This window comes from Pseudophryne corroboree, unplaced genomic scaffold (genome assembly GCF_028390025.1).
Source record: "Pseudophryne corroboree isolate aPseCor3 unplaced genomic scaffold, aPseCor3.hap2 scaffold_1579, whole genome shotgun sequence".
Lineage (NCBI taxonomy): Eukaryota > Metazoa > Chordata > Amphibia > Anura > Myobatrachidae > Pseudophryne > Pseudophryne corroboree.
In genome coordinates, this window is record NW_026968211.1 from 107,070 (window position 1) to 115,484 (window position 8,415).

The 8,415-nt window shown below is 37.6% G+C and overlaps 2 non-coding genes across 2 annotated transcripts; both read left to right on the top strand.

The window, feature by feature from the left end:
- The first annotated feature begins 7,408 nt into the window (after window positions 1-7,408).
- Window positions 7,409-7,572, top strand: LOC135000845 (U1 spliceosomal RNA). Its single transcript, XR_010202588.1, has one exon. It is a non-coding gene; the product is annotated as a U1 spliceosomal RNA (small nuclear RNA).
- A 152-nt stretch (window positions 7,573-7,724) lies between these two features.
- LOC135000853 (U1 spliceosomal RNA) lies at window positions 7,725-7,887 on the top strand. The gene has a single exon (XR_010202596.1). It is a non-coding gene; the product is annotated as a U1 spliceosomal RNA (small nuclear RNA).
- The last annotated feature ends 528 nt before the right edge of the window (window positions 7,888-8,415 follow it).

Genomic DNA, 8,415 nt, shown 5'->3' on the forward strand with positions numbered 1-8,415 from the left:
CTTCTATCAACCAACGAAGAAACACATTGGTACTTTCCCATGATGAGTGAGTTCTTCAGGATCTCTTGCACTTACATGTGCAGCAGAGTACTGCAATGGAAGCATGCTGGGCCCATAACCCAGAGGTAGGCAGATTGAAACTATCCTCTGCTATATGCATTTTTTTTTGTTAATTAAAGTAATCCAAAACTGGGATTGATATTTTGTCTCTTTTATTTTTACTTAAAGTACAATAACTTTTACCATTTTAATTTGTTTTAATAGTATATTGACAGTATTGTTTTCTTTCAAAAATCCACTTAATTTTCTTTACCCTATTATTAAAATGGTAATTGACAAAAACAAACTACATTGTCACCAGAAGAGCAATACAAAATGTACAAGTGATATATTAAAATCATCTTTCCAGCTTGAATTTCAATGATGCATTGGGGCAACGATTTTGTGAGAAACATCTTCACCCTTAAATAAAGATTTTCTTAATTCCTTACCTGTGTGCTAATTAGATATCACCTTGTTTTCACATTAAACAGACTTCCACATGAGAAAGCAGCAAGGATGCAGTGGCGTTAATGTTTCCTGGTGTCAACCTGTATTATTTCAGTAGACATTGAAATGAGGATGCATCTTGCTGCCTTTCCAATGAAGCAAGTTTAATTTAGTAATAGGTGAAAAACCATCCTTACAAAGGTGTTAATCAGAGACTTGGCTTTGTGGACACTTTTCAGAGAACAAATTTGTTAGCATAAAAATAAAGCCAGAAAATAAAGAGCTGTTTAATCACTCAATTGGATTTTTCTGCCAGCATATTTTTTTTCTCTGCAACCCACTGCTAAATTGTGCTTCCTAGCTGTTTTTATAAAATCACTGAATCAAATCTAACTCTGATTACATCAGAGAAGGCCAGGTACCCTACACCATAACAGGGGGTTTGAAATTTTGACTTGTCTACTTAAAGATCACCAAAATCTGATAACAAGGTCAATTAGGTCCCTGGGTGGGATTGAACCACCAACCTTTTGGTTAATAGCCGTACATACTAACTGATTGCGCCACAGAGACACTTTGCAAAAGTTCATACTGACAAAGGCTAATAAGCATTCATCTAAAACGTTTCCGAGAAAAACTTTAAAAAGTCAATAATCTGGAGAGTTTTTGTAAGATGTTTCTTCCATCAACCAACGAAGAAACACATTGGTACTTTCCAATGATGAGTGAGTGCTTCAGGATCTCTTGAACTTACATGTGCAGCAGAGTACTGCAATGGAAGCATGCTGGGCCCATAACCCAGAGGTAGGCAGATTGAAACTTTCCTCTGCTATATGCATTTTTTTTTGTTAATTAAAGTAATCCAAAACTGGGATTGATATTTTGTCTCTTTTATTTTTACTTAAAGTACAATAACTTTTACCATTTTAATTTGTTTTAATAGTATATTGACAGTATTGTTTTCTTTCAAAAATCCACTTCATTTTCTTTACCCTATTATTAAAATGGTAATTGACAAAAACAAACTACATTGTCACCAGAAGAGCAATACAAAATGTACAAGTGATATATTAAATTCATCTTTCCAGCTTGAATTTCAATGATGCATTGGGTCAACAATTTTGTGAGAAGCATCTTCACCCTTAAATAAAGATTTTCTTAATTCCTTACCTGTGTGCTAATTAGATATCACCTTGTTTTCACATTAAACAGACTTCCACATGAGAAAGCAGCAAGGATGCAGTGGCGTTAATGTTTCCTGGTGTCAACTTGTATTATTTCAGTAGACATTGAAATGAGGATGCATCTTGCTGCCTTTCCAATGAAGCAAGTTTAATTTAGTAATAGGTGAAAAACCATCCTTACAAAGGTGTTAATCAGAGACTTGGCTTTGTGGACACTTTTCAGAGAACAAATTTGTTAGCATAAAAATAAAGCCAGAAAATGAAGAGCTGTTTAATCACTCAATTGGATTTTTCTGCCAGCATATTTTTTTTCTCTGCAACCCACTGCTAAATTGTGCTTCCTAGCTGTTTTTTATAAAATCACTGAATCAAATCTAACTCTGATTACATCAGAGAAGGCCAGGTACCCTACACAATAAGAGGGGGTTTGAAATTTTGACTTGTCTACTTAAATATCACCAAAATCTGATCACAAGGTCAATTACGTCCCTGGGTGGGATTGAACCACCAACCTTTTGGTTAATAGCCGAACACACTAACCGATTGCGCCACAGAGACACTTTGCAAACAGTACATACTGACAAAGGCTAATAAGCATACATCTAGAACGTTTCCTAGAAAAACATTAAAAAATCAATAATCTGGAGAGTTTTTGTAAGATGTTTCTTCCATCAACCAATGAATAAACACATTGGTACTTTCCCATGATGAGTGAGTGCTTCAGGATCTCTTGAACTTACATGTGCAGCAGAGTACTGCAATGGAAGCATGCTGGGCCCATAACCCAGAGGTAGGCAGATTGAAACTATCCTCTGCTATATGCATTTTTTTTTTGTTAATTAAAGTAATCCAAAACTGGGATTGATATTTTGTCTCTTTTATTTTTACTTAAAGTACAATAACTTTTACCATTTTAATTTGTTTTAATAGTATATTGACAGAATTGTTTTCTTTCAAAAATCCACTTCATTTTCTTTACCCTATTATTAAAATGGTAATTGACAAAAAAAACGACATTGTCACCAGAAGAGCAATACAAAATGTACAAGTGATATATTAAAATCATCTTTCCAGCTTGAATTTCAATGATGCATTGGGTCAACGATTTTGTGAGAAACATCTTCACCCTTAAATAAAGATTTTCTTAATTCCTTACCTGTGTGCTAATTAGATATCACCTTGTTTTCACATTAAACAGACTTCCACATGAGAAAGCAGCAAGGATGCAGTGGCGTTAATGTTTCCTGGTGTCAACCTGTATTATTTCAGTAGACATTGAAATGAGGATGCATCTTGCTGCCTTTCCAATGAAGCAAGTTTAATTTAGTAATAGGTGAAAAACCATCCCTACAAAGGTGTTAATCAGAGACTTGGCTTTGTGGACACTTTTCAGAGAACAAATTTGTTAGCATAAAAATAAAGCCAGAAAATGAAGAGCTGTTTAATCACGCAATTTGATTTTTTTGCCAGCATATTTCTTTTTCTCTGCAACCCACTGCTAAATTGTGCTTCCTAGATGTTTTTATAAAATCACTGAATCAAATCTAACTCTGATTACATCAGAGAAGGCCAGGTACCCTACACCATAACAGGGGGTATGAAATTTGACTTGTCTTCTTAAAGATCACCAAAATCTGATAACAAGGTCAATTAGGTCCCTGGGTGGGATTGAACCACCAACCTTTTGGTTAATAGCCATACATACTAACTGATTGCGCCACAGAGACACTTTGCAAAAGTTCATACTGACAAAGGCTAATAAGCATTCATCTAAAACGTTTCCTAGAAAAACTTTAAAAAGTCAATAATCTGGAGAGTTTTTGTAAGATGTTTCTTCCATCAACCAACGAAGAAACACATTGGTACTTTCCCATGATGAGTGAGTGCTTCAGGATCTCTTGCACTTACATGTGCAGCAGAGTACTGCAATGGAAGCATGCTGGGCCCATAACCCAGAGGTAGGCAGATTGAAACTATCCTCTGCTAAATGCATTTTTTTTTTGTTAATTAAAGTAATCCAAAACTGGGATTGATATTTTGGCTCTTTTATTTTTTCTTAAAGTACAATAACTTTTACCATTTTAATTTGTTTTAATAGTATATTGACAGTATTGTTTTCTTTCAAAAATCCACTTCATTTTCTTTACCCTATTATTAAAATGGTAATTGACAAAAACAAACTACATTGTCACCAGAAGAGCAATACAAAATGTACAAGTGATATATTAAAATCATCTTTCCAGCTTGAATTTCAATGATGCATTGGGGCAACGATTTTGTGAGAAACATCTTCACCCTTAAATAAAGATTTTCTTAATTCCTTACCTGTGTGCTAATTAGATATCACCTTGTTTTCATATTAAACAGACTTCCACATGAGAAAGCAGCAAGGATGCAGTGGCGTTAATGTTTCCTGGTGTCAACCTGTATTATTTCAGTAGACATTGAAATGAGGATGCATCTTGCTGCCTTTCCAATGAAGCAAGTTTAATTTAGTAATAGGTGAAAAACCATCCTTACAAAGGTGTTAATCAGAGACTTGGCTTTTTGGACACTTTTCAGAGAACAAATTTGTTAGCATAAAAATAAAGCCAGAAAATAAAGAGCTGTTTAATCACTCAATTGGATTTTTCTGCCAGCATATTTTTTTTCTCTGCAACCCACTGCTAAATTGTGCTTCCTAGCTGTTTTTATAAAATCACTGAATCAAATCTAACTCTGATTACATCAGAGAAGGCCAAGTACCCTACACCATAACAGGGGGTTTGAAATTTTGACTTGTCTACTTAAAGATCACCAAAATCTGATAACAAGGTCAATTAGGTCCCTGGGTGGGATTGAACCACCAACCTTTTGGTTAATAGCCGTACATACTAACTGATTGCGCCACAGAGACACTTTGCAAAAGCCCATACTGACAAAGGCTAATAAGCATACATCTAAAACGTTTCCTAGCAAAACTTTAAAAAGTCAATAAACTGGAGAGTTTTTGTAAGATGTTTCTTCCATCAACCAACGAAGAAACACATTGGTACTTTCCCATGATGAGTGAGTGCTTCAGGATCTCTTGCACTTACATGTGCAGCAGAGTACTGCAATGGAAGCATGCTGGGCCCATAACCCAGAGGTAGGCAGATTGAAACTATCCTCTGCTATATGCATTTTTTTTTGTTAATTAAAGTAATCCAAAACTGGGATTGATATTTTGTCTCTTTTATTTTTACTTAAAGTACAATAACTTTTACCATTTTAATTTGTTTTAATAGTATATTGACAGTATTGTTTTCTTTCAAAAATCCACTTCATTTTCTTTACCCTATTATTAAAATGGTAATTGACAAAAACAAACTACATTGTCACCAGAAGAGCAATACAAAATGTACAAGTGATATATTAAATTCATCTTTCCAGCTTGAATTTCAATGATGCATTGGGTCAACAATTTTGTGAGAAACATCTTCACCCTTAAATAAAGATTTTCTTAATTCCTTACCTGTGTGCTAATTAGATATCACCTTGTTTTCACATTAAACAGACTTCCACATGAGAAAGCAGCAAGGATGCAGTGGCGTTAATGTTTCCTGGTGTCAACTTGTATTATTTCAGTAGACATTGAAATGAGGATGCATCTTGCTGCCTTTCCAATGAAGCAAGTTTAATTTAGTAATAGGTGAAAAACCATCCTTACAAAGGTGTTAATCAGAGACTTGGCTTTGTGGACACTTTTCAGAGAACAAATTTGTTAGCATAAAAATAAAGCCAGAAAATGAAGAGCTGTTTAATCACTCAATTGGATTTTTCTGCCAGCATATTTTTTTTCTCTGCAACCCACTGCTAAATTGTGCTTCCTAGCTGTTTTTTATAAAATCACTGAATCAAATCTAACTCTGATTACATCAGAGAAGGCCAGGTACCCTACACAATAAGAGTGGGTTTGAAATTTTGACTTGTCTACTTAAATATCACCAAAATCTGATCACAAGGTCAATTACGTCGCTGGGTGGGATTGAACCACCAACCTTTTGGTTAATAGCCGAACACACTAACCGATTGCGCCACAGAGACACTTTGCAAACAGTACATACTGACAAAGGCTAATAAGCATACATCTAGAACGTTTCCTAGAAAAACATTAAAAAATCAATAATCTGGAGAGTTTTTGTAAGATGTTTCTTCCATCAACCAATGAATAAACACATTGGTACTTTCCCATGATGAGTGAGTGCTTCAGGATCTCTTGCACTTACATGTGCAGCAGAGTACTGCAATGGAAGCATGCTGGACCCATAACCCAGAGGTAGGCAGATTGAAACTATCCTTTGCTATATGCATTTTTTTTTTGTTAATTTAAGTAATCAAAACTGGGATTGATATTTTTGCTCTTTTATTTTTACTTAAAGTACAATAACTTTTACCATTTTAATTTGTTTTAATAGTATATTGACAGTATAGTTTTCTTTCAAAAATCCACTTAATTTTCTTTACCCTATTATTAAAATGGTAATTGACAAAAAAAACGACATTGTCACCAGAAGAGCAATACAAAATGTACAAGTGATATATTAAAATCATCTTTCCAGCTTGAATTTCAATGATGCATTGGGGCAACAATTTTGTGAGAAACATCTTCACCCTTAAATAAAGATTTTCGTAATTTCTTACCTGTGTGCTAATTAGATATCACCTTGTTTTCACATTAAACAGACTTCCACATGAGAAAGCAGCAAGGATGCAGTGGCGTCAATGTTTCCTGGTGTCAACCTGTATTATTTCAGTAGACATTGAAATGAGGATGCATCTTGCTGCCTTTCCAATGAAGCAAGTTTAATTTAGTAATAGGTGAAAAACCATCCCTACAAAGGTGTTAATCAGAGACTTGGCTTTGTGGACACTTTTCAGAGAACAAATTTGTTAGCACAAAAATAAAGCCAGAAAATGAAGAGCTGTTTAATCACGCAATTTGATTTTTTTGCCAGCATATTTCTTTTTCTCTGCAACCCACTGCTAAATTGTGCTTCCTAGATGTTTTTATAAAATCACTGAATCAAATCTAACTCTGATTACATCAGAGAAGGCCAGGTACCCTACACCATAACAGGGGGTATGAAATTTGACTTGTCTACTTAAAGATCACCAAAATCTGATAACAAGGTCAATTAGGTCCCTGGGTGGGATTGAACCACCAACCTTTTGGTTAATAGCCGTACATACTAACTGATTGCGCCACAGAGACCCTTTTACTTGCCTTACAGAGCAGCTCTGGAGCTGTTACAGTGCCCAGCTGCTGCAAGAAATCAGCTTGAATGCTTAAGCGGCTGGGGCATAGCCAACATGAGCCCCACACCGAAGGAGGATGGAGGTGTTTAATGCGAACTAGGGGTCATCCAAGCGCCGCAAAAGGCCGCCATGCCCTGCACACCCCTTTTCTCTTTTCATATGCAGACGAGGGTTGAAGCCAACTTTGACCCACTGCTTGGATGACATCACCATATGCAAATCCATCTGCTGCAGGCCTTCCCCCAGGAATGCTTGCACTAGTTGTTGCATTTGGTTTGTTGTTTGGGGGTGCTTCAGTATTAGGCAGCCTTCTGCCCTCCCATGTTCATCTGAAAATATGTGTTCTCCCTGCAGTTGTTGTCCCCAGATGAGAGTTCCCTTGTGCTGCCTCAGTTGAATCTCCTTTACTTGACAGAGATGTGCCTGAGCAGCGGCCCTCCCCAGCTCTATCCCAAATCATACTTATTTTGCATAGGAGATACCATGGTCATGAAGATTGTTCTCCCAGGGTGAGGTTCATTCATTGCATTCTGGGTATGCTGACCCCTATGATTTCCCCAAATGTGGGAAACTCGACTGCATTATTTGTGGTAGTGGGGGACTGTGTTTGTGCTTTCCTCTGGTCAGCTCTGGTAAAAGTCAGATTTCTTTGTCTCAGATCTTCCTCTAGCCTTGTTCTTTTTTCTAGAGTTCCCTTGCGCTGCCTCAGTTGGATCTCCTTCACTTGACAGGGGGGTACCCGAGCAGCAACCCTCCCCAGCTCTAGCCCAACTCCTACTTACCTGCCAGGTGAGATACTATGATCATGAAGGTGCTTCTCCCAGGGCAAGGCTCACCCATTGCACTCTGGGTGTGCTGCTCCTGCGATTTCCCCAAATGTGGGAAACTTGACTGCATAATTTGTGTTTCCCCTGGTCGGCTCTCGTATAATTCAGATCTCTTTGTCTCAGGTCTCTCTCCAGCCTAGTTTGCTGTCTGTTTCCACTTCTCTTTTCTTGAGCCGCTCCCTTCTATGCCCTTGCGCACTATCCTGACTTCTCCCGTCTGCTTACTTTGTGCTTTCCAATGCACAATGCAAACTACAGGTAGTACTGCAGGGCCCACACCCTTTTACTTGCCTTACAGAGCAGCTCTGGGGCTGTTACAGTGCCCAGCTGCTGCAAGAAATCAGCTTGAATGCTTCAGGGGCTGGGGCATAGCCAACATGAGCCCCACACCGAAGGAGGGTGGAGGTGTTTAATGCGAACTAGGGGTCATCCAAGCGCCGCAAAAGGCCGCCATGCCCTGCACGCCCCTTTTCTCTTTTCATATGCAGACGAGGGTTGAAGCCAACTTTGACCCACTGCTTGGATGGCATTACCATATGCAAATCAATCTGCTGCAGGCCTTCCCCCAGGAATGCTTGTACTAGTTGTTGCATTTGGTTTGTTGTTTGGGGGTGCTTCAGTATTAGGCAGCCTTCTGC